Raw genomic sequence first — 27,854 nt, forward strand, 5'->3', positions numbered from 1 at the left:
CAGTCATTCGATAAGGCACTTGACTTAGTCTGTGGGTTTGGGAGAGGTGTTTTGCTAGCAAAACTGGATATTGAGTCCGCTGTTCGTCTCCTTCCTTTACACCCCAAGTCCTTTCCCCTAATGGGATGTAAGTTTGAGGGTAGCTACTATGTAGACCGATGCTTACCTATGGGTTGCGCCATTTCATGCTCGCTGTTTGAGTGCTTCAGCACATTTTTGCATTGGGCAGTGGCCAAACTGGTGGGAGGGGATTACATAGCTCACTACCTTGACGATTTTCTCTTAGTCGGGGAACAGGATACAGACAGGCATATCAGGCTCATGGTAGAGATGAGAGGCCTCATTTCCCAGCTAGGAGTTCCACTAGCGAAAGATAAAACCCAGGGTCCATGCACTACACTGACCTTCCTGGGCATTGAAATAGACACATTGCAGATGGTTTGCAGGTTACCCATGGAGAAGGTACAGAATATGTTGGTTTCAGTTCGGGCGGCTGTTTCCAAGAAATATGTCTCTTTGAGGGACCTGCAGTCATTACTGGGTTAGTTGAACTTTGCTTGCAGGGTGATCCCCATGGGGAGGGTTTTCAACAGGAGGCTAAAAAGCCGTCTTAAGGGCAACTCTAGAGTGTCGGACAAAATACTTGTATCAAGAGACATGATAGATGACCTGAAAGTTTGAGAGGCATTTTTGATCCAATTTAACGGCATCAGTGTGTGGCGATCTAGCCCGATATCTAGTCAGACCCTGCATTTGTTTACTGATGCAGCTATCCCTTGTGGCGGGAGGTTTGCGGCCAGGAGCGTACGTAGATGGTGAACGGGGGGAGTGATGGCCAGGCTGATGAGGGTGGGGCTGATTACTTCAGTTAACTGGAGTACATCTCTCTGGGTATACAGGCCAGAAGAACTCAGAACACCCCTAGTAGCATTTCCATCCCCCGAGCAGAGTTTCTGCTGTTGCCTAGATCGGGCCGCTCTCCTCTACATTCAGGGGTATAGTCTTAGCCTCTCATTTGCTGCCATCTTTAGTCTGTCAGTTTAATTTACTATTTATTCCTAAATTAATAGTTTAATAAAGGGGACCAGTGATGGTCCAATTTTACCGAAAACTTGTGTCTGTCATTATTAAGGTTGGCCCTGTGGGCAGGTTAAACTATATTTAGAGTATTAAGTTATTTGTTCCCCCCCCTCCTTTCCTGGGATCGACATGGTAAGCCTTTAATCCCTTAAGTAAGTGTAGAGCCAAATAGGCTTGCAGCGGCATAAGGGTTAAGGCTGCTAGGGAGAGTGAAGATAGAGGGGAGTTTTTTGAGTAAATTGCAACAATGTTGCAGGGGCAGCGAATGGCTTACCTTTCTTATGCTGGTGCCTGCAGTTCCTGGGCCTCTTTGATCCTGGACAGGAAGCTGACAAGTGGCCTCCCTCCCACCCTGATGGCGGCTTGAGAAGGATACTGTAGGTAGGGCGCTATGGCAGCGATAGGGATAGGTGTTATAATCTGCATAAGACCATAGCTGTAGTTTTACCTCCCTCTGTTGACTAGCCGGCTTAAGCGGCTGGTGGTCTCTGAGCCTGATCAGTTGATCAGCACCCTAACTGCGGGAGGTTTGCGGCTGATTACTTCAGTTAACTGGAGTGCCCCTCCGGGTAGGCAGGCCAGGAGAACTCAGCACACCCATAGTAGCATCTCCATCCCCAAGCAGAGTTTCTGCTGTTGCCTAGATCGGGCCGCTCTCCTCTACAGTCCGGGGTTTAGTCTTAGCCTCTCATTTGCTGCCATCTTTAGTCTGTCGGTTAAATTTACTATTTATTCCTAAATTAATAGTTTAATAAAGGGGACCAGTGATGGTTCAATTTTACCGAAAACTTGTGTCTGTCGTTATTAAGGTTGGCCCCGTGGGCTGGTTAAACTATATTTAGAGTATTAAGTTATGTGTTTTCCCCCCTCCTTTCCTGGGATAGACATGGTAAGCCTTTAATCCCTTATGTAGCTATTTTAGGGTTATTTTACAGGTAAGTATTTAGTTTTAAATAGGAATTATTTAGTTATTAATTGTAGGTTTTATTTAGATTTATTTTAATTACATTAAAGTTAGTGGGTGTTAGGGTTAGGCTTAGGGTTAGGTTTAGGGGTTAATAAATTTAGTATAGTGGCGGTGATGTTGGTTGTGGCAGATTAGGGGTTAATAAGTGTAGGTAGTTTGCGGCAACATTGGGGGCAGGAGATTAGGGGTTAACAGTGACGCGCGGTGAGGTCAGAGGCTGGTGAGGCACTGGCTATGATACACCCGAGAAAAAACATATATGAACCCGACAGAGGCAGCTTAAATTTTAAATTATATTGGCAGGTTGCAGGTCCAATTTACTGCCATCATTAAATTTGCTTCATTCTCTTGGTATCCTTTGTTGAAGGATATGCAGCAATGCACTACTGGGTGCAAATTTGAACACATTAAATAAGCCAATGACAAGAGGCATAAATGTGCAGCCACCAATCACCAGATGCTCCTAGTAGTGCATTGCTGCTCCTTAGCCTACCTAGGTATGCTTTTCAAAGGATACTAAAAGAAAAATAGGTAACAGAAGTAAAATGTAAAGTTGCTCAATATTTTTTTTTATCTGAAACACGAAAGAAAAAAACTTCTATTATCAAATTTGCTTCATTATATTGTTATCCTTTGTTTAAGAAATAGCATTGCACTAATGGCAGCTAGCTGAACACTTCTAATTAGCCAATCACAAGGGACAAATGTGTGCAGTCAGCAACTAGCTCCCACTAGTGTAGGATATGAGTGTATTCGTTTTCAACAAGGGATACTAAGGAAACAAAGTGCATTTGAAAATAGAAGTGAATTTATAAGTGTCTTAAAATTACATGCTCTATCTGAAACATTCAAGTTTAATTTTGACTTCCCTATCCGTTTAAGTAACACATTCCAGTTTTTATCCTTCTTACAAAGCAACTGCCTTTGTACTTCTTAAAGGGACCTGGAACCCTAAATTTTTCTTTCATGATTTAGGTAGAACATACAATTTAAAACTACTTTCCAGTTAACTTTTTTTATTTAATCTCCTTGATTCTCTTTGTATCATTTGTTGAAGGAGCAGCAATGCACTACTGGTTTCTAACTGAACACATGGGTGAGCCAATTACAATTGGTATATATATGCAGCCAGCCACCAATCAGAAGCTAGAACCTAGGTTCTTTGCTACTCCTGAGCTTTCCTAGATAAACCTTTCCGCAAAGGATAACAAGAGAAGGAAGAAAATTAAATAATAGAAGTAAATTTTAAAGTTTCTAATTAATTGTATGCCTGATCTGAATCATGAAAGAAACATTTTAGGTTTAATTTTCCTACAATGTCCCTTTAATGTATTTCAAGGATTAAATGCATAGCCAAGAAGCTAATTTGTCCAAAAAATATAGCATCTCTAAGAAAACAGAGCAGGTTGTTTTTTTTTTTTTGTTTAATGTTTTATTTTAAAATTAGAAATGTTTGAATAAAATTAGAAAACATTAGAAACTGCAATAATCAAGTACAATTGTTTTTTTTTTTAGAATGTACATAATTTATACATATGCAGCCATGACTAAAAACCTAACCTTCTGCTGGGGAAGAGGGCAACAGAAAAAGCAGATTCTGCAGGAACATATTTATTTTTAGCATTTAAAGGAACAGTGAACCCCATGATAATTAAAAGGTCTAAATGTACAGAGTAAAACAATTGCACAATATAATATTCTTTCATTAGCCATTCAGCAGCATTGTATTATTTATGTGCCCAGATACAGCAGCATTCCCCTGGTATTACTTATATGCCCACATAATACAGCAGCAACGTACCCCTGGTAGTATTTATGTGCCAACATGCAGCAGCATTCCCCTGGTAATATTTATGTGCCAACATACAGCAGCATTCCCCTGGTATTACTTATATGCCCACATAATACAGCAGCAACGTACCCCTGGTAATATTTATGTGCCAACATACAGCAGCATTCCCCTGGTATTACTTATATGCCCACATAATACAGCAGCATTCCCCTGGTAATATTCATGTGCCAACCTACAGCAGCATTCCCCTGGTATTATTTATGCGCCAACACACAGAAACATTCCCCTGGTATTAATTATGTGCCAACATACAGCACCTCCTGTTATTATTTATGTGCCAACATACAGCAGCATTTACCTGGTATAACTTATGTGCCAACATAATACAGCAGCATTCCCCTGGTATATTACTTTTGTGCTAACATACAGCAGCATTCCCCTGGTATTATTATTTATGTGCCAAACTGCCAACATATAGTGTCATACATACATACAGGCTACAGCACACACTAGCAAAGCAGCATGCCATCCCTCTCATGGCCTCTTCCCACTGTAGTTCCTTCCCTCAGCAGTCAGCCAGTGCACACCACTACAATTGTCATGGAGGGATATATATATATATATATATATATATATATATATATATATATATATATATATGTATATATATATATATATATATGTATATATATATATATATATATATATATAAAAAAAACACACTGATAGATACTTTAAAATCCCAATTCATGCTATATGTTATTATGTTATTTTGATATGCAAATATCTGAATTGTGACATTGTGCAGTTTTTCCTGATGCCCCTAAACCCCAGTGCTGATGTTCACATATTTTGAGCAATTTTTAACACACACTAGTTCTATAATAATGTGGTTTAATTCTCTACCCAAGCAGAACTTGAGCAATAGTAATTAGCACCTCAGTAAAATGTGTTTACTGTGCATCTCACAGACTGCAGAGTCCAAGAGCAGACAGCGAACTGTTGGATCCCCACAACACAGGCTAATTCACAGCTATAATAATGGTTTGTAAAAAAACGCTGTAACCTGCATTTTATGCACAGAGCCAGACACACCGTGTCTGTTGTAAAGGACTCTCTGACAAGTTAACAGACATAAAAAGGGAAAACACTCTAAGTAACAGTATATTTAATAAAATTTGTATTTCACTTACTTCCTCCTAGCTCCCTCCCTGTTCGACTGAGTCCACATTTCAGTAGGCAGCCAGGCACTTGACCAAGTTGACTGCACCGCAGTCGCACAGACCACAGAATCATTTACTCACTGTTGTCTTCGGCAGGGCAGGGCAGCACACCACACAGAAGTCTCTATATCAGCAGCTCCCTCCTGCTCACTTTTCTTCCCGTCTGAAGTCCGACAGTCTGTGTGTGTCGGCGCGACCGCTACGTCACGCTGCTGCTCTGTGCAATCATTGGCCAGCACGTCCGGGGGCCTATCAAGGGGGGTGTGGGCTTGGAGCTGCAACTCAGTCTGTTCACAGCGTGTCCGACTCCTCCCCACCGCCTCACCCACACGTCACTTAGCTCACTGGTGCGTCTCACTCTGTACACTGTCAGGTCTTTCGCCCTATGTATAGCGGGCGCTGATTGGCTGAGGCTGCTCCTGCAGAGGCTGATCACATTCATAGCCTCCCTAGTTACTATATTGCGCAAACTAAACCGGTGCTTTGCGGAGGCGGCGGCGGCGGCGCGCATGGGGGGGATGGGGGGGGTGGCTGGGATACCTTAACAAAAAAAAATATTAAAAAATTCAAAAAATATTTTTGTTTTTAAACATTATTAAAAAATTTAAAAACTGTAAAAAAAACTGTAATTGCCTCCTATGACTGCACGTCACTGGGGGTTAATAACATTATGTAGGTGTAGGCGATGTTGGGGGCAGCAGATTAGGGGTTAATAAGCATAATGTCTGTGTCAGCGATGTTGGGGGCGGCAGATTAGGGGTTAATAAGTATAATGTAGGTGTCGGCGATGTCGGGGGCGGCAGATTAGGGGTGTTTAGACTCAGGGTTTATGTTAGGGTGTTAGGTGTAAACATAAATTTAGTTTCCCCATAGGAATCAATGGGGCTGAGTTACGGAGCTTTACGCTCCTTTATTGCAGGTGTTAGACTTTTTTTCAGCCGGCTCTCCCCATTGATGTCTATGGGGAAATCATGCACAAGCGCGTAAAACCAGCTCACCGCAGCTCACCGCAGCACTGGTATTGGAGTGCGGTATGGAGCTCAATTTTACTCTACGCTCACTTCTTGCCTGCTAACGCCGGGTTTTTGTAAACCTGTAATACCAGCACTGTAGGTAAGTGAGCGGTGACAATAACTTGCAAGTTAGTACCAAGCAGCTCTTACCGCAAAACTCATGATCTAGCCGAAGGTTAGCTATAAAATTGTATTCAAAGTATATGTGTCATGAATTCGTAGTGTTAGATAGCCATAGTGGGAAACCTACATGGTCTGATACTGCAGCACGGAATTTATGGTCTCCAAGCAGAAAAGGCCACTGACCCAGTCGCAGTCACAAAACTGGGACGTGCAACTACCACTGCTTACTGGCTCACCGGTATTTGTGAGTTGCAGGGTTGCTAGTGATAAAATTACATGATCTAACAAATTAGTTTTGTAATGCTGGTTTGCTTCACAGTGAGAAGTTAACAGCAACAAGCTTACACTGCATATGCTCCATAGATTATAATAGAGAGTGTCTTGCAACTCACAGTATAAATGTTTCAGTTCCACAACGTTGTGGCTATTTTTTATCCTGTAATATATACATTTAACAAATGGGTTTTACAGAATCTAGGTGAATATTAGCTTCAAAAGATACATTAATATCTTTTTATATACACACATCACATATGTAATCATATCAAGTTAAATAATCAAAAACAAATTTCTTAATGGATCTCACCCAAGGTTTCCCAAATTATGTTTGCTTCTGTTGTGACTGCGCTCTCTCTCTCTCTCTCTCTTACTCTCTCTCTCTTTCATTTTTTTTCTCTCCCTCTGTCAAGCAAGTCTATTTCTGTGCCTGTGTAATAAGGATCACAAAAAAGCAGTTTATTAAGAATTGATGGATTTCTCAGATGAAAAAGCAGACTTACAGAATAAAATTCAATTTATTCTTAATAAACTACTGTATGAAAATCCATCAATTCTTAATAAAGTGCTTCTTGTCATTACGCAAACACAGAAATTGGTGTTGGATCAGTTACTGACACCCCATATGCTGATGAAAACAATAGAACAGTTTTGGGCATAATTCCAGTATTAGCGTTGGATAGATAATTTGCTTTAATTTAAAGGTGACTTTTGTGCTTTATGATTCAATCTAAACAAAGGATGATTTTATTACAATGTAAAACTTGAAGAAATAACTAATAAAAATTTAAAAAAAAAAAACTACTATACTTATTAAATAAAAATAAATTGTTTCTGAGATTCCATGAAAGTGTTGGACAATACATTTGTGTTTTCTCTTTATCGTTGAGCCATATTCCAATTTATTAAAACTGCCACACTATAAGATAATTTGCAAGTATAATTGTAGTTTGATGGTTATAAAACGTAAGTTAAGGACCACCCCAACTCAGAACCCTATATGCTGTGATTCTCCCTATTAATAAACAAATTCTCACTAAATAACCTGGTGTGTGAACCTAGTTTGTGCGTACTTGGGTATAGCAAATCACCAAAAGTAAAGATTAGGGATGGGTGAATTTGTTTATATTAAAATTCTAATGTTTGAACGAATATTATTGTAGAAATTCGATTTACATAATAGAATGTTGATAAGAATGAATATTCTTTAAAATTCTATTATCGAATGTTATTTATAGTTTTCAAATGTCACTTTTGAATTAGAATATTACAATTATAAAACACAGTTGTAGACTTGAAATACTATTTCGAATTTGAATGTCACATTCAAATTAAAATATTACATTTATAAAACACAGTATTAGACTAGAAATACTATTTCAAATTCGAAAGACACATTCGAATTCGAATGTCACATTCGAATATTACATTTATTAAACAGAAAAGTTCCAAGTATTCCAGCACCAAGGTTCCTCCTTGATCAAGGATTGCAGGTATGCAGGCTACTAGGGACCAGCATCTTAGTCTCAAGTACAAACAGGTTCCAAGTAGTAGATAGTAGTGACAACGTTTCAGATTTGCATCCTTACTCATGACAAAGGATGTAAATCCGAAACGTTGTAACTTCTTTTTATGTTGGCCTAAATAAAACTTTGAATACTTTATACTGGTGGTGCTGCTATCTACTAATTGGAACACATTTATTAAACACAGTTGTAGACTAGAAATACTATTTCGAATTTGAATCTTACATTCGAATTTGAATGTCACATTCGAATTTGAATATTACATTTCAAAATTGAATGAATACATAGCTAAACATTTTATTAATTGAATGAATATTTTTGAATTTTATTTAAAAATTTGAAAATGAACATTTGGAAATAGAATGTTAGAATGCTATATAAACATTCGAAATTCGATTCAAACAAATGAATGTATCAAAATTTGTTTTAAATTTGGAATTTTTAGAAACATTCGCCCATCCCTAGTAAAGTTACATTCTCCTGGCCACATTGACATTACAAAGCTTATTTGTAGTACTGCTTGAAAAAAAACTTTTAGGGTTGTGCTAAAGAGCTATCTATCTATCTATCTATCTATCTATCTATCTATCTATCTATCTATCTATCTATCTATCTATCTTTTCAAGCCATTTGCCAATCGATTAACCCCTTAATGACCACAGCACTTTTCCAGTTTCTGTCTGTTTAGGACCAAGGCTATTTTTACATTTTTGCAGTGTTTGTGTTCAGCTGTAATTTTTCTCTTACTCATTTACTGTACCAACACATATTATATACCGTTTTTCTCGCCATTAAATGGACTTTCTAAAGATACCATTATTTTCATCATATCTTATAATTTACTGTAAACAAATTATAAAATATGAGGAAAAAATGGAAAAAAAACACACTTTTTCTAACTTTGACCCCCAAAATCTGTTACACATCTACAACCACCAAAAAACACCCTTGCTAAATAATTTCTAAATTTTGTCCTGAGTTTATAAATACCCAATGTTTACATGTTCTTTGCTTTTTTTTGCAAGTTATAGGGCAATAAATACAAGTAGCATTTTGCTATTTCCAAACCACTTTTTTTCAAAATTAGCGCTAGTTACATTGGGACACTGATATCTTTAAGGAATCCCTGAATATCCCTTGACATGTATATATGACATGTATATACTTTTTTAGAAGACATCCCAAAGTATTGATCTAGGCCAATTTTGGCATATTTCATGCCATAATTTCACCGCTAAATGTGATTAAAAAAAATTGTTCGCTTTTTCACAATTTTTTTCTCAAAATTTAGATTTCTCACTGAAATTATTTACAAACAACTTGTGCAATTATGGCAAAAATGGTTGTAAATGCTAGCAGACATATATGGCTTTGGCATTGCTTTTTGGTAATTAGAAGGCCGCTAAATGCCACTGTGCACCACACGTGTATTATGCCCAGCAGGGAAGGAGTTATTTAGGGAGCATGTAGGGAGCTTCTAGGGTTAATTTTACTTTAGTGTAGTGTAGTAGACAACCCCAAGTATTGATCTAGGCCCATCTTGGTATATTTCATGCCACCATTTCACCGCCAAATGTGATCAAATAATAAAAAATGTTAAATTTTTCACAATTTTTGGATTCTCACTGAAATTATTTACAGTTTTTGCAATTATGGCACAAATGGTTGTACAATCTTCTCTGAGATCCCCTGTGTTCATAAATAACAGACATAGATGGCTTTGGTGTTGCTTTTTGGTAATTAGAATGCTGCTAAATGCCCCTGCGCACCACACATGTATTATGCCCAGCAGTGAAGGGGTTAATTAGGGAGCTTGTATGGAGCTTGTAGGGTTGATTTTAGCTTTAGTGTAGTGTAGTAGACAACCCAAAGTATTGATCTAGGCCCATTTTTGGATATTTCATGCCACCATTTCACCGCCAAATGTGATCAAATAAAAAAAATTGTTCACTTTTTAACAAACTTTAGGTTTCTCACTGAAATTATTTACAAACAGCTTGTGCAATTATGGCACAAATGGCTGTAAATGCTTCTCTGGGATCCCCTTTGTTCAGAAATAGCAGACATATATGGCTTTGGTGTTGCTTTTTGGTAATTAGAAGGCCGCTAAATGCCACTGCGCACCACACGTGTATTATACCCAACAGTGAAGGGGTTAATTAGGGAGCTTCTAGGGTTAATTTTAGCTTTAGTGTAGTGTAGTAGATAACCCCAAGTATTGATCTAGGCACATCTTGGTATATTTCATGCCACCATTTCACAGCCAAATGCGATCAAATAAAAATAAATTGTTCACTTTTTCACAAACTTTAGGTTTCTCACTGAAATTATTTACAAACAGCTTGTGCAATTATGGCACAAATGGTTGTAAATGCTTCTCTGGGATCCCAGACCGCTGACTGCTTTGTTCAGTCTAACACAGAGAAAAGTCTTGACAAAGCTCCCTGTGAGGACCGAAACGTTGACTGAATTTATGAATCAATAAAATTTATGTTAATTAAGACCTGTGTGTGCCTCTTCTCTACATGAAAAGTTTATATATATATATATATATATATATATATATATATATATATATATATATATACACACACACTTCTGAGGCCTTCCCAGTCAAATATCATGAAACATGGAATAACAGTTTTATTAATTTTTAATATGTTTTTACATGTTTTCTATAGACATATTTTAAATTCCAATGTTCTTCACATATATGTACTGTATATAAAAAAATCCAGATTAGATTTGCACTCTCACCACATGCATCTGCCACGGAGTCAGGGAGCATCAATTCTATCCATAAAATACAAGATCCGCACTCACTGGACTTATTCCAATATTATAATTTAATTGTGTGATGTTTCTGGGGCCGAACAACCCCTTCTTCAGTGTACATATATTTATACATATATATATGGCAAGCAGGAAACGGCGCTCTCTGGTCTTGGTAAACAGTTAATTTATTAAGTGACGTTTCGGGGAATACACCCCTTCATCAGACCAATGTTACATACAGTGACACAAACATTTATATACTTACATAAGACCCTTCCCCAGTGTAAAAACCGCAAAAAAGTCTGTTGCCAACGCAACCAGATTTTGGTAAACAACACAGTGTAAAACATAGTATAAACAAATAATGTAGAAAAACTCCAGCAAGAAACAAAACTTTTTAAAACTATACCTATACAATGATGTGAATATGCCTGTGGACTACTTAATCATATGTAGGATTCAAATATGCATAACCTATACTAAAGTGTGACAAACAATAGTGGCACAGGAATCAGGGATATATTGAAAATGATACAAAAACATTGTTACAATCATGTACATCAAAGTAGTAGCCTACACGCATAATTCTAAATGCGAGTACAGATGCACCAGATACTCTTGACCAAATGTGGAATCCAAATATACAACCAAATATAGCCTGATATGCCAGGGTAAATTCAAACATAGATTCCAATGAACACTAAATAGGCCGTGGGAGTCCGGATCCCCCGGTGTGATAAGGCCGTGCAGTGTAGGGAATATTACAAAGTGGTTGATAGATCGAGCTGCAATGCGCATGCGTATCGCGTGAAGTGCGCCACCCACTCTGGAGGGATAGAGCCATAGGATAGGGCGAAAAGGGCAAGCCCCTATGTAGTTAAATGCGGACGTGTAACTGGGTGCTGGCCCAAAAACTGGCCAATATGTGTCATCTAAACGCAGTATCGCCAATCCAGCTCATATACTTAAACATAAAGGGGCCATCTGTTAATCTGCAGGGAAAAGGACAAGGATCACATTGCATGCAAGAGTTGATTAGCATATGAGTAGCATTGATACGAACTATGTGATAGGCTATTGACCCCAAGGAGGGAAACGATTATGTGTGGCTATCGTAACCATATAAGCAGGGAACCATAAATATATGTGCAGCACAAGATAAGGGCTATGTGTCAGCCTGATGACCATGAGGGGAAAATGATAAATCATGCTATAAGAGTGGCTGATACAACAACATCCGAGGGACCGTTAACAGATGTGAGGGACCATTAACAGATGTACTGCATCAGATAGGGGCTATATATCAGGTAGAAGACTTCACAGGGGGACTGATAATTCCATATTTAGGGGTGGCCACCGTGGTTTATACCTACCGGGGGAATATTACAGAGGAATATTGCAATGCAAAGGGGTCATAAGCTACTGCCAGAACCATAATGCAGGGAACTTTAAATCAAAGTGAGGGTAGATAAATGTATATAAACATATCGCAAAAAGATCAGGATAGTGACATCAGTAGGAAATCCTGAGACCACTACCCCAAAGTAACAACCAGTCAAATGGCAATATACTGACACCATGGTAGAGCACACTAATGCCAGCAGTGGCACGCAATGCCCAGACACTCAAAGTGCCAAGGGTACAACAAATTATTTATATATATATATATATATATATATATATATATACACACACACACACAATATATTTATCTATATCTGTATATATTCAATTAGATATACAGGTTTAGGTATATATTTCACAAAAATATATAAATAGAAATATATATTTTAAAATACAAAAAACATGTTTTCCTATGTGAAGAACATTGGAATGTAAATTATTCATAACTCACTTCAGGTTTAGCGCAGTTGGTTGGGTTAGCATGCAAGTGATAACCATGATTTTTTTTTTTTTAACATTGGGCCACAAAGAAGTCTATGGGCTCCGTGTACAAAGCAGTAAAAGCTGCTCCGGAGCCTTTGCGGGGCAGGTTTGCATATGCGAGCCTGCTTCCTGCAATGTAAGAAGCAGCAGTCACTAGACCGCTGCTTCTTACACCCTACACCACCTCTGAGGTGGCGAGGAAAAATCACAGAGAGCTCGCTCTCGTGACTGACAGCCCCTTCAGTCATGTGATTGGTCGTACAAATGAAGGGGCAATAGATCCACTGCCCATGTGTAGCGAAGGCGGGCAGACAGCTTCGCGAGTTGAGAAGCTGTCCGCCCCCCGCTTAGTACATGGAGCCCATTGTAGAGAAAAAGTTAACGCAGTATCAAAAGCCCTGAAGTTAGCGCGCATTGGACTTTCACTTGCACACTAACTTTTTACTTTCATCTTGTAATAAACATGCAGGGCCGGATTTCTCATTAGGCACAGTAGGCATGTGCCTACAGGCGCACTGCAGCGAGGGGCGCCACGCCGACCTGTATGAGAGATTTACTGTGTCAGTATTTTAATTAAAAATAAAAGCATATGCTGGCTGCAGTCAGTAACTTTTTTTAAATTAAAATACAAAGGCTGGCTCTGGCGCTTGGCTCAGCGCGACAGCGCCGTAACCGCCTGTTTTGCGGCGGGGACTCGGGTAGGGTCTGAGGCCAAGGGAGGAGAGGAGTACCCTGACTCCAGTCAGACAGTGATCTGTTCCTGATCTTGACGCACGCAGTGTCACGTTTGGTTTGCAGGGTTGAGAGGGGTGGCGCACCCACATCACAAGATGCTTGCCACCCTCAGAGTCAGAGTAGCGGGAAAGACTAGTGACTGACTGACAATGACATGAAGATTACTGAGTCTGAGTGACCGTAAGTAACTTAGAAAATATCTATATTTGTGTTAATACATTCCTAAAAATTATAAACATGACATCTATAATCCACTTAATCCGATTTAGAAAACATATCAGCAAACAACATACTGATTAAGCCCTATAAAGCAATAGAACATGCAGACAAATCATCTAATAAATAATGCATGATTTGAATAATAGTTCCTTAATATGGAATCGTTTATCTAATCCTGTATATTATTTTAGCAACAAATGCTGTATAAGGGCTTTTTATGTGCATCAATCTTGACAACTGCCAATAACATGTTTAATTAGTGGTTCAGTAACTTTTATTTGAGTTAACTGGGTAAGACTTGAGATATTCTTAATTCTATCTTTTTGGACCCTGGAGACTGCACTTGAAATCATTGGTCTAGCTGGTCTTGTTTATTTTTATGTTTTTTCCTTTTAATATTTCTTTTTCAAATGAATGTTGAATGAATGAATGGTCAATAATTTTTTTTTAAAAACATTTTTGCCCACTTTGATTGGGTTATACATTTTGATAAGGCTTTTTTGTTTTCCTACAAAATGGTACTGAGGTCTTATCTTCACTTTGAGACGTTTTGAATTAAAGGGACATGATACTTTATTATTCTGTGATCAAAAAAAGCAAAACCATTGTGTGTGGTATATATATATATATATATATATATATATATATATATATATATATATATATATATATATATATATATATATATACATACATACACACACAAACTAGTAGCTGGGTGCGGGCAGTGTAAAATATTCTAATATTACATCATTTTCAGCTATCCAAAGCACAAATTATTTGCATATATTAACATAAATGCATTTAATAATATGTGCAATACAAATTAAACATTTAATATTAGCTAAATTTAGCTTAATACTGGATACAATTTTATCAGGGTGGTCAGTAAAATCAGCCGGATGGTGTCCCTTTAAAGGGACATTGTACAATAGATTTTTCTTTGCATAAATGTTTTTTAGATGATCCATTTATATAGGCCATCTGGGAGTGTTTTTGTAACAATGCAAATTTTTGCATATTTTAAATAACATTTTGTGCTGATTTTCAGACTCCTACCTTAAGCTTTAATATTTTACATCTAATATTTATTTTTAGTTGTCCTAAATAATAATAAAAATAAATCCTCAGTTTTTTCACTTCTTTTGTGAGGGGGGCCCGGGGGGGGGGGGGGGGGGGACGCTTCAGGTTTTTGTGCCTACAGGCACCTGAGATGTAAATCCGGCCCTGTAAACATGCTAACCTGCCCGCAAGAATTTTTTACTTTGAGCGCAGTTAGCATGCAAGTGAGAAATGTATTTAGCTCGCCACTTGTAATCTGGTCCACAATGTTTTATTTGATTATTTTATTGTCTAGTGTTATAATATGTATTTTTTATTTCTAAAAATCATGTTTCATGCTTGGGATGTTCATATTTAATAGAAGACAGTAGCCATAGCCTCCTAGTTTTACAAAAGTGTATTGTTTAACTTTGCACTGTCAAAAGTGGGGGGTTTTTTGGAACTGACAAATTTTTCCATATTGTATTTTTATTGCCTATATAAATTCAAACTATTCTGAAACTGTTATAATATTGCGACTGCACTGTAACAAATTTGGTATTACTATAGACATGTATACAAATATTGTTATTGCCATGATGGTTTTAACATCGGCCAAATAGGTAAACAGTGTATAGTTAACTGAAAGCTACATGACAAAAAGCACTTGTTGCCCTAGAATTAATAAACCCCATTTGTGAAACTAATATTAGTGATGTTGCAAACCTAAAAATTTGGGTTCGCGAACGTCGAACGCGAACTTCCACAACTGTTTGCGAACGGGCGAACCGCCATAGACTTCTATAGGCAGGCGAACTTTAAAACCCACAGGGACTCTTTCTGGCCACAATAGTGATGGAAAAGTTGTTTCAAGGGGACTAAAACCTGGACTGTGGCATGCCGGAGGGGGATCCATGGCAAAACTCCCATGGAAAATTACATAGTTGATGCAGAGTCTGGTTTTAAGCCATAAAGGGCATAAATCACCTAACATTCCTAAATTGTTTGGAATAACGTGCTTTAAAACATCAGGTATGATGTTGTATTGATCAGGTAGTGTAAGGGTTACGCCCGCTTCACAGTGACAGACCAAAATCCCCGTTTAAAGGGACAGTCTACACCAGAATTTTTATTGTTTTAAAAGATAGATAATCCCTTTATTACCCATTTCCCAGTTTTCCATAACTAACACATTTATAATAATATACTTTTAACCTCTGTGATTATCTTGTATCTAAGCCTCTGCAAACTGCCCCTTTTTTCAGTTCTTTTGACAGACTTGCAGTCTAGCCAATCAGTGCCTGCTCCCAGATAACTTCTCGTGCACGAGCACAGTGTTATCTATATGAAATACGTGAACTAACACCCTCTAGTGGTGAAAAACTGTTAAAATGCAATCTGAAAGAGGTGGGCTTCAAGGTCTAAGAAATTAGCATATGAATCTCCTAGGTTAAGCTTTCAACTAAGAATACCAAGAGAACAAAGCAAAATTGGTGATAAAAGTACATTTGAAAATTGTTTAAAATTACATGCTCTATCTGAATCATGAAAGTTTATTTTGGCCTAGACTGTCCCTTTAACGCACCGCAAACAACCGCAAACAGTACATTTGCACAACCGCAAACTCCCCATTTGCACAAGGTTGGATACCAAGCTAGCCATGTCCCGTTCCTTGTCCTCACTGATGTCATTGAAGGTCTCTTCTTCCACCCAGCAACGTACAACACCAAGGGTCCCCGAAAGGTGACAACAAGCCCCCTAGGACGCCTGCTGTGTTTGGTCTTCCACCTCCTCAAAGCCAACTTCCTCCTCTGACTCCTCTTCTTCAGACTCCTCTCTCTGCGTTGCCTCTCTCTGCGTTATTATAAGGTGTGTTAAGTAGTACTATTCCTATCAGTTTAATCCCTGTTATGTGCCTTTTTTTGGTTTGGTTTTTCAAGCCACAGTGCAGCACCAGAGGCCAGAAAAATTAGGCATGTACACATGCCTGAAAAATTAGGTATTGTTGCAGCCGCTGCTGTAGCAGCGGCCAGAAAAATTGATGTTTGTTTCCCAGGCAGAAAGTGCCCTAAAACATTGCGGCTTGAACCCTAGTTGGTGGCGGATAAGTCACGCAAGTCATCCGGCATTTAGAGATCAAATACAGCAGCGTGTGGACCATTTTTAGCCCAAGGCAGCTCATCTCATCAGGCCTTTTTTAGTCAAATGCATCGCCCACTGTCAGTCACTTCGGGATCCATCCCTCATTCATCTTAATAAAGGTGAGGTAATCTAGACTTTTTTGACCTAGGCGACTTCTCTTCTCAGTGACAATACCTCCTGCTGCACTGAAGGTCCTTTCTGATAGGACACTTGAAGCGGGGCAAGCCAGAAGTTCTATTGCAAATTGGGATAGCTCAGGCCACAGGTCAAGCCTGCACACCCAGTAGTCAAGGGGTTCATCGCTCCTCAGAGTGTCAAGATCTGCAGTTAAGGCGAGGTAGTCTGCTACCTGTTGGTTGAGTCGTTCTCTGAGGGTGGACCCCGAAGGGCTGTGGGGATGCATAGGAGTTAAAAAGCTCTGCATGTCCTCCATCAACAACACGTCTGTAAAGCGTCCTGTCCTTGCTGGGGTGGTGGTGGGAGGAGGAGGATTACTTTCACCTCTTCCCCTGTTAGATTCCCGTTGTGCTGTGACATCACCCTTATACGCTGTTTGCGAACGGGCGAACCGCCATAGACTTCTATAGGCAGGCGAACTTTAAAACCCACAGGGACTCTTTCTGGCCACAATAGTGATGGAAAAGTTGTTTCAAGGGGACTAACACCTGGACTGTGGCATGCCGGAGGGGGATCCATGGCAAAACTCCCATGGAAAATTACATAGTTGATGCAGAGTCTGGTTTTAAGCCATAAAGGGCATAAATCACCTAACATTCCTAAATTGTTTGGAATAACGTGCTTTAAAACATCAGGTATGATGTTGTATTGATCAGGTAGTGTAAGGGTTACGCCCGCTTCACAGTGACAGACCAAAATCCCCGTTTAAAGGGACAGTCTACACCAGAATTTTTATTGTTTTAAAAGATAGATAATCCCTTTATTACCCATTTCCCAGTTTTCCATAACTAACACATTTATAATAATATACTTTTAACCTCTGTGATTATCTTGTATCTAAGCCTCTGCAAACTGCCCCTTTTTTCAGTTCTTTTGACAGACTTGCAGTCTAGCCAATCAGTGCCTGCTCCCAGATAACTTCTCGTGCACGAGCACAGTGTTATCTATATGAAATACGTGAACTAACACCCTCTAGTGGTGAAAAACTGTTAAAATGCAATCTGAAAGAGGTGGGCTTCAAGGTCTAAGAAATTAGCATATGAACCTCCTAGGTTAAGCTTTCAACTAAGAATACCAAGAGAACAAAGCAAAATTGGTGATAAAAGTACATTTGAAAATTGTTTAAAATTACATGCTCTATCTGAATCATGAAAGTTTATTTTGGCCTAGACTGTCCCTTTAACGCACCGCAAACAACCGCAAACAGTACATTTGCACAACCGCAAACTCCCCATTTGCACAAGGTTGGATACCAAGCTAGCCATGTCCCGTTCCTTGTCCTCACTGATGTCATTGAAGGTCTCTTCTTCCACCCAGCAACGTACAACACCAAGGGTCCCCGAAAGGTGACAACAAGCCCCCTAGGACGCCTGCTGTGTTTGGTCTTCCACCTCCTCAAAGCCAACTTCCTCCTCTGACTCCTCTTCTTCAGACTCCTCTCTCTGCGTTGCCTCTCTCTGGGTTCTTATAAGGTGTGTTAAGTAGTACTATTCCTATCAGTTTAATCCCTGTTATGTGCCTTTTTTGGTTTGGTTTTTCAAGCCACAGTGCAGCACCAGAGGCCAGAAAAATTAGGCATGTACACATGCCTGAAAAATTAGGTATTGTTGCAGCCGCTGCTGTAGCAGCGGCCAGAAAAATTGATGTTTGTTTCCCAGGCAGAAAGTGCCCTAAAACATTGCGGCTTGAACCCTAGTTGGTGGCGGATAAGTCACGCAAGTCATCCGGCATTTAGAGATCAAATACAGCAGCGTGTGGACCATTTTTAGCCCAAGGCAGCTCATCTCATCAGGCCTTTTTTAGTCAAATGTATCGCCCACTGTCAGTCACTTCGGGATCCATCCCTCATTCATCTTAATAAAGGTGAGGTAATCTAGACTTTTTTGACCTAGGCGACTTCTCTTCTCAGTGACAATACCTCCTGCTGCACTGAAGGTCCTTTCTGATAGGACACTTGAAGCGGGGCAAGCCAGAAGTTCTATTGCAAATTGGGATAGCTCAGGCCACAGGTCAAGCCTGCACACCCAGTAGTCAAGGGGTTCATCGCTCCTCAGAGTGTCAAGATCTGCAGTTAAGGCGAGGTAGTCTGCTACCTGTCGGTTGAGTCGTTCTCTGAGGGTGGACCCCGAAGGGCTGTGGCGATGCATAGGAGTTAAAAAGCTCTGCATGTCCTCCATCAACAACACGTCTGTAAAGCGTCCTGTCCTTGCTGGGGTGGTGGTGGGAGGAGGAGGATTACTTTCACCTCTTCCCCTGTTAGATTCCCGTTGTGCTGTGACATCACCCTTCTACGCTGTGTAAAGCATACTTTTTAATTTATTTTGGAACTGCTGCATCCTTTCCGATTTGCGGTAATTTGGTAACATTTCAGGCACTTTATGCTTATACCAGGGGTCTAGTAGCGTGGACACCCAGTACAGGTCGTTCTCCTTCAGCCTTTTTATACGAGGGTCCCTCAACAGGCATGACAGCATGAAAGACCCCATTTGCACAAGGTTGGATGCCGAGCTACTCATGTCCCGTTCCTCCTCCTCATTGATCTCACTGAAGGTATCTTCTTCCCCCCAGCCACGTACAACACCATGGGTACCAGATAGGTGACAACGAGCACCCTGGGATGCCTGTTGTGGTTGGTCTTCCTCCTCCTCCTCAAAGCCACATTCCTCCTTTGAGTCCTCTTCCTCACAATCCTCTTCCAGCATTGCTGCAGGTCCAGCAAGCGATGCTGATAAGGCTTTTTCTGGTGGTGATGGTGACCACAACTCTTCCTCTTCCTCTTCACGCTCATCTACAGCCTGATCCAGCACTCTTAACAGGGCACGCTCCAGGAAGAAAACAAATGGTATGATGTCGCTGATGGTGCCTTCGGTGCGACTGACTAGGTTTGTCACCTCCTCAAAAGGACGCATGAGCCTACAGGCATTGCGCATGAGTGCCCAGTAACGTGGCAAAAAAATTCCCAGCTCCGCAGAGGCTGTCCTAGCACCCCGGTCATACAATAGTCGTTAACGGCTTTTTCTTGTTGGATCAGGCGGTCGAACATTAGGAGTGTTGAATTCCAACGTGTCGGGCTGTCGCAAATCAAGCGCCTCACTGGCATGTGGATTCGCTGCTGGATATCTGAAAAGTGCGCCATGGCCGTGTAGGAACGCCTCAAATGGCCACACACCTTCCTGGCCTGCTTCAGGACGTCCTGTAAGCCTGGGTACTTATGCACAAAGCGTTGTACGATCAGATTACACACATGTGCCATGCATGGAACATGTGTCAACTTGCCTAAATTCAATGCCGCCACCAAATTTCTTCCGTTGTCACTAACCACTTTGCCAATCTCCAGTTGGTGTGGAGTCAGCCACTGATCCACCTGTGCATTCAGGGCGGACAGGAGTGCTGGTCCGGTGTGACTCTCTGCTTTCAGGCAAGTCAACCCCAATACGGCGTGACACTGCCGTATCCGTGATGTGGAATAGTACCTGGGGAGCTGGGGGGGTGCCATTGATGTGGAGCAAGACGCAGCAGCAGAAGAGGACTCAGCCAAGGAGCTTACTGAAGAGGATGTAATAGGAGGAGTAGAGGAGGTGGCAGCAGGCCTGCCTGCAAGTCGTGGCGGTGTCACCAACTCCTCTGCAGAGCCACGCATTCCATGCTTGGCAGCCGTCAGCAGGTATACCCAATGCACAGTGTAGGTGATATACCTGCTCTGACCATGCTTTGCAGACCAGGTATCAGTGGTCAGATGGACCCTTGCCCCAACACTGTGTGCCAGATATGCCATTACTTCCTTTTGCACAATCGAGTACAGGTTGGGGATTGCCTTTTGTGCAAAGAAATTTCGGCCGGGTACCTTCCACTGCGGTGTCCCAATAGCTACAAATTTTTTGAATGCCTCAGACTCCACCAGCTTGTATGGTAAAAGCTGGCGGGTGAAGAGTTCAGTCAAGCCAGCTGTCAGATACCGGGCAAGGGGGTGACTTTGTGACATTGGCTTCTTACGCTCAAACATGTCCTTGACAGACACCTGACTGTGGGCAGATGAGCAGGAACTGCTCAAGACGAGACACGGAGTGGTGGATGGTTGAGAGGGGGCAAGGAGGACAGCAGTGGTTGACGTGGCTGAAGATGCTGGACCAGGAGGAGGATGGCGGCTTTGAGTTTGTGTGCTGCTTGCACTCATGTGTTGATCCCATAGGCGATTGTGATGTGCGATCATGTGCCTTCGCAAAGCAGTTGTACCTAGGTGGGTGTTGGACTTCCCACGACTCAGTTTCTTTTGGCACAGGTTGCAAATGGCATCGCTGTTGTCAGAGGTAGACACACAAAAAAAATGCCACACTGATGAGCTCTGCGATGACGGCATTCTGGTGGTGGCAACAGCATGCATTGATTGGCGTGCTGTCTGGCTGACCCCGGGTGCCGATGCATGCTGTCTGACTGTGCCACTAGCTCCTTGCGATGACCTCCCCCTCCTTCCAACTCATCTCCTCCTCCTCTCTGTCTCCCCATCTGAACTTTCCCCCTCTTCTTCTTCTCTTCTAGCGGGCACCCACATGACATCCACGGACGCATTGTCATCATCAACCACTTTACTTGTATCTGACAACTCAACAAAGGAAGCAGCAGCGGGTACAACATCATCATCATCACACCGTACCTCCATGTGTGTAATGCTGCCTGATTGAGACATATCCCTGTTATCTACATCCTCTGGCAATAATGGTTGCGCATCACTATCACTCATTTCTTCCAACTGATGTGTAAATAACTCCTCTGACAGATCAAGTGAAGCGGCTGTGGTGCTAGTGTTGGTGGTGGCGGCAGGCGGGCGAGTGATAACTTGAGAGGTGCCCGAAGATAAGCTGGAGGAGGATGGTGCGTCAAGATTCCGAGAGGAAGCTGTAAAAGATTGGGTGTCCTGTGTTAGCCAGTCAACTATGTCCTCAGAAATGTTCGAGTTTGGGGTACGTGGCCTCTGAACACTGGGCATTATTCTAGGGCCAAAGGGAATCACAGCACCACGAACACGACGGACCATGCGGGGGGGCCTGCCTCTGCCTGTCATTTTTTTTCCGATTAGTGGTACTATGCATGCAAGCTACTGTGACAACAGATATGAGTGGCACTGTGCACTGGCAGAAGTTGGCAGAGTAGACGCTGTAGTCCTGACACACACGCTTGCAGACAGCTAACTGCTATTCAATCTATTACAGTCAAAATTGTATTTTTTTTTTTTTTAAATGTACACTACTGTTACACCAGATATGAGTTGCACTGGTGTGATACTGTGCCCTGGCAGGCAGGCACTGAAACGCACACGTGTGAAGGAAACTGACTGCTATTATTTAACACAGTCAAAAAAGTGTTTTTTTTTTTTTAAATCTACACTACTGTTACACCACATATGAGTTGCACTGGGGTGACACTGTGCCCTGGTAGGCAGGCACTTAAACGCACACGTGTGAAGGAAACTGACTGCTATTATTTAACACAGTCAAAAAAGTGCTGTTTTTTTTTTAAATCTACACTACTGTTACACCAAATATGAGTTGCACTGGGGTGACACTGTGCCCTGGCAGGCAGGCACTTAAAAGCACACGCGTGAAGGAAACTGACTGCTATTATTTAACGCAGTCAAAAAAGTGTTGTTTTTTTTAAAATCTACACTACTGTTACACCACATATGAGTTGCACTGGGGTGACACTGTGCCCTGGCAGGCAGGCAGGCACTTAAACGCACACGTGTGAAGGAAACTGATTGCCATTATTTAACACAGTCAAAAAAGTGTTGTTTTTGTTTTTAAATCTACACTACTGTTACACCACATATGAGTTACACTGGGGTGACACTGTGCCCTGGCAGGCACTGAAACGCACACGTGTGAAGGAAACTGACTGCTATTATTTAACACAGTAAAAATGTGTTGTTGTTTTTTTAAATCTACACTACTGTTACACCACATATGAGTTGCACTGGGGTGACACTGTTCTCTGGCAAGCAGGCACTTAAACGCACACGTGTGAAGGAAACTGACTGCTATTATTTAACACAGTCAAATAAGTGTTGTTTTTTTAAAATCTACACTACTGTTACACCACATATGAGTTGCACTGGGGTGACACTGTGCCCTGGCAGACAGGCACTGAAACGCACACGTGTGAAGGAAACTGATTGCTATTATTTAACACAGTCAAAAAAGTGTTGTTTTTTTTAAATCTACACTACTGTTACACCGCATATGAGTTGCACTGGGGTGACACTGTGCCCTGGCAGGCAGGCACTTAAACGCACACGTGTGAAGGATACTGACTGCTATTATTTAACACAGTCAAAAAAGTGTTGTTTTTTTAAAATCTACACTACTGTTACACCACATATGAGTTGCACTGGTGTGACACTGCCCTGGCAGGCAGGCACTGAAACGCACACGTGTGAAGGAAACTGATTGCTATTATTTAACACATTCAAAAAAGTATTGTTTTTTTTAAATGTACACTACTGTTACACCAGATATGAGTGGTGGCACTGGGCAAGTGGACACAGTATACGCTGTGAGCCTGACACACAAGCTGGCAGGCAGGCAACTGCAATTAGATTACACAGGAAAAAAAAAAGCAGATTTTTTAGCCCTAAAAAGGGATTTTTGGGGTGCTGTCCTTACAGCAGAGATCAGATGAGTTCTTCAGGACTGTAGTGGACACTGAATACCCTAGCCTAGCTATAGATTTCCCTATTCAATCAGCAGCAGCTACACTGTCCCTCCTCTCGCTAACAATGCAGCTTCCAAATGAATCTAAAATGGATGCTGTCCTGGAGGTAGGAGGGTCTGCTGATCATTGGCTGGAATGTGCCTGCTGACTGTGAGGTACAGGGTCAAAGTATTACTCAATGATGACGAATAGGGGGCAGCGAACGCGAACATGTTATGTTCGCCTGATACTCTTCGCTGGCGAACAATTCGCAACATCACTACCTAATATCTCTCTGGAAAAAATTTCCAGTGTTGACACTCTAAAATAGCTACATTCGTAAAAATTATTTTTACCCATTCTTTATTAAAGCAGCCCTATTGAAATCAAAGGATCAACTTCTATCTCGAAATTGTTACATTTTTGCACCATAGTAGCTTCACTTTCAAGAATAACAGCAACACAAAAATGCAAAATATTACAAAACAAATTTTAATCCACCTTATAGTTTACTCTGACATATGCACAATAGACAACATTTTTTATTAAGTTCATGAGAATTAAAAAACAAGACTATGTTGTCAGCTTTCAAATAGTGAGACACAACAGCAAAACAAGATACCTCACAAGGGCAATTAGGTATTTTAGGTGAAAAATCCAGAACAGGCCTCAAAAACACACAGGAACTACCACAATCAGTCGCTTGTGTGTGTCTACAAGGTTTTGGCGCCAGTTCTTATTCTATCCAGCACAACTACACTACCCTAATAAGACATGCACATATTTTACTATTACAATCGTTTTTAAAAAAGTTACAAGCGTGTCACAGTTGTAATTATTGCTTTTCCACATGCCAGCAGTTTTCATTTGCTGCCCAAAATATAATGTATAGTGGTGCAAGCAGCCTAACGGGCGTCTACAGATGTAGCCCATTGACAGAAAATACTAAATAACAGAAGTACACAGCTGTTGATGATAAACCCAAAAACACATAAAAAAAAAATTCTAACCTTACCTTTTCTCGTTGGTCTCTAAAACTTGTTGCAAAATGTCACTGTGTGGTTGTCCTAATTGTGTCCTTAACAGAAAGCATACAGCATTAACAATCTGCAAGCAGTGTGAGTGACCCTCTAGAAAGATGTGGGCTATTATCTCTTAGCCAACTACTTTAACTAAATATTCTGTTTTATGTTTTTAGTACATAATGCTTTCTGTCCATGAATAATACATTTCTGGATATGTGGATGGATAGACAGACAGACAGAGAGACATACAGACAGACAGAGAGAGGTAGACAGATAGAGAGACATACAGACAGACAGAGAGAGGTAGACAGATAGAGAGACATACAGACAGATAGACATACAGACAGAGAGACAGACAGACAGATAGATGGATATATAGATAGATCATCAATAGTTTATAAATAATTTCGATACTATGAAAGTATTGTTAGACACTATTGTACATATATTATGCTCTTTTACTTGAGGCCTAATCAATAGTTTCTGAAACTGCCCATTTTCTATATTTAGATGATGCCTTTGTCAGATCATATTTGAACTTTTTCTACAGAACTATACAATATAATTAAAATCAAAAACGTTTCAGAGAATTGACTGTACCTTCAATAAAGGTGATTTTAACTGAAGAATGTGCTTATTTCTACAAATTAAGTTTCATTATATTTAAGTGCTTGAGTCTTCTGCGTTTACAGTGAAGTACAGAACAAAGGCTCCCATGACACTGGCATGGAACGTAGACACATCAGTCAATCACCATTGTTATCTACACTAATCAAGAGCAATAAATCCTCATTGGAAATATCCTCTAGCTGGTAAACTGTGAAGAGCAGAAACGTTGCACACAATAAGCATTGTATTAAGATTTTGTTTGTAGTTCAGTTATAAAGATTTGCAAAGAAAACATTTTTGGTAAGCTGAGCAATAGTTATAAATCTATATGAGACAGATCTTTTTATGCTTCAGATGACACTTGTTGAGGAATACATTAATTCTTAATAATGGTAATAACCAAATCTAGGGGTGCTGTGAGGTGCTATGCAACAACAATCTATAATGTTTCAAGTCGTTTTTAAAAATCAGAAAATATCAATAAGTATATTTTGTATGATGCTCATGGCAAGATGTGTTAAATGGGGGAAGAACACTTTAAATGACAAAAGAAGTAATACATAGTTAAAATAATGACCTACTATCAGTATTACCTTCCAAGTTCTATTGGCTTTTGCAGGGCATTCGTGGGGCCCTGGGCAAGACAAATTTGTGGGGCTCCACAGCTCAGTGCCGTTATTTCCATCTTCCTGTAAACCCTGCACACTGTATGATCCAACATTTAGTGTTACCTACTGTATATGAAGAATAACACAATATATAACACCTCCTGATGCCATAAACACTTCTTCATAAACTACATACAAGATGTACAGTGCACCATCTCATAACCTCACCCCTGACATTGCAGGGACCCCAAAGCACAAGGTCCTGAATGGTACCTCCTTGGGCAGGCCTGTTATTTGTCAGCACCTAACAATGGTTATGTTAATTTAGAGAAATGATTTTATATATATATATATATATATATATATAAATTCCAGGAGGGTATTTGACTCCTCTTGTTCCTTACCCCCTTCTAATGTCCATTTTCCATTTGCTTTATTTGAGATATCAGAAACTTTATGAAAGAAACTTAATTTCTATCTAGAGTGATTTATCTGCTTTATAAATTTAAATATTCAATAATGTACATTAAAATTATGGCTTAGGCCCTATACATTTTATTTACCTTAGGTTGTTTTTTTTTTTTAGATTAGGCTTTCATTTTGGGGGGTTGGGGTTACTTTTATTGTAGTATTTATTTGAAAAAGAGCTGACACTTTAGGGCAATGCCCTACAAAAAGCCATTCTAGTTTAGGTTGTTTGCTTTTTTCCATTTATTTTTTAAGGGGGCCTTAGTTTTAGTATTGGCATAATTGTGGGTTTTTTATTTTTGGTAGTGTTGTTTTTTGTTTTCTGTAATGTTAGGTTTTGTTTTTGTTTGTTTTTTGTAAATGTATTGTTTGTTATTTTTGTAACTTACGGCTAGATTACCAGTTGTGCGTTAGGGTAAAAAAGCAGCGTTAAGAGGTCTAACCTCTGATTGTGACAGCCAATAGAATGCGAGCTCAATCCTATTGGCTGATTGGATCAGCCAATAGGATTGAACTTCACTCCTATTGGCTGATCCAATCAGCCAATAGGATTTTTTCTACCTTAATTCCGATTGGCTGATAGAATTCTATCAGCCAATCGGAATCTAAGGGACGCCATCTTGGATGATGTCACTTAAAGGTATCTTCATTAAGCTTTAATCGTCGGATGAAGAGGATGCTCCGCATCGGATGTCTTGAAGATGGACCCGCTCCGTGCCGGATGGATGAAGATAGAAGATGCCATCTGGATGAAGACTTCTGCCCATCTGGAGGACCACGTCGCCCGGCTTGGATGAAGACTTCTCCCGGCTTTGAGCTAACTGCCCTTTTAAGAGCAATGCCCATTCAAATTCCCTTTTCAGGGCAATGGGGAACTTAGGTTTTTTTAGATAGTATTTTATTTGGGGGGTTGTTTGAGTGGGTGGTGGGTTTTACTGTTGGGGGGGGTTATTTGTATTTTTTTTTACAGGTAAAAGAGCTGATTACTTTGGGGCAATGTCCCGCAAAAGGCCCTTTTAAGGGCTATTGGTAGTTTAGTTTAGGCTAGGTTTTTTGTTTTGTTTTTTGGGGGGGGGCTTTTTTATTTTCTAATAGGGCTATTAGATTATCTGTAATTAGTTTAAATATCTGTAATTTGTTTATTATTTTCTGTAATTTAGTGTTTGTTTTTTTTTACTTTAGCTAATTTAATTTAATTTAGGTCATTGTTTTTAATTTAGTTAATTTATTTAATTATAGTGTAGTGTTAGGTGTTAGTGTAACTTAGGTTAGGTTTTATTTTACGGGTACTTTTGTATTTATTTTAGCTAGGTAGTTATTAAATAGTTTATAACTATTTAATAAATATTCTACCTAGTTAAAATAAATACAAACTTGCCTGTAAAATAAAAATAAACCCTAAGATAGCTACAATGTAACTATTATATTGTAGCTACCTTAGGGTTTATTTTACAGGTAAGTATTTAGTTTTAAATAGGAATTAT

This window comes from Bombina bombina, chromosome 6 (genome assembly GCF_027579735.1).
Source record: "Bombina bombina isolate aBomBom1 chromosome 6, aBomBom1.pri, whole genome shotgun sequence".
In the NCBI taxonomy this organism is placed as follows: domain Eukaryota; kingdom Metazoa; phylum Chordata; class Amphibia; order Anura; family Bombinatoridae; genus Bombina; species Bombina bombina.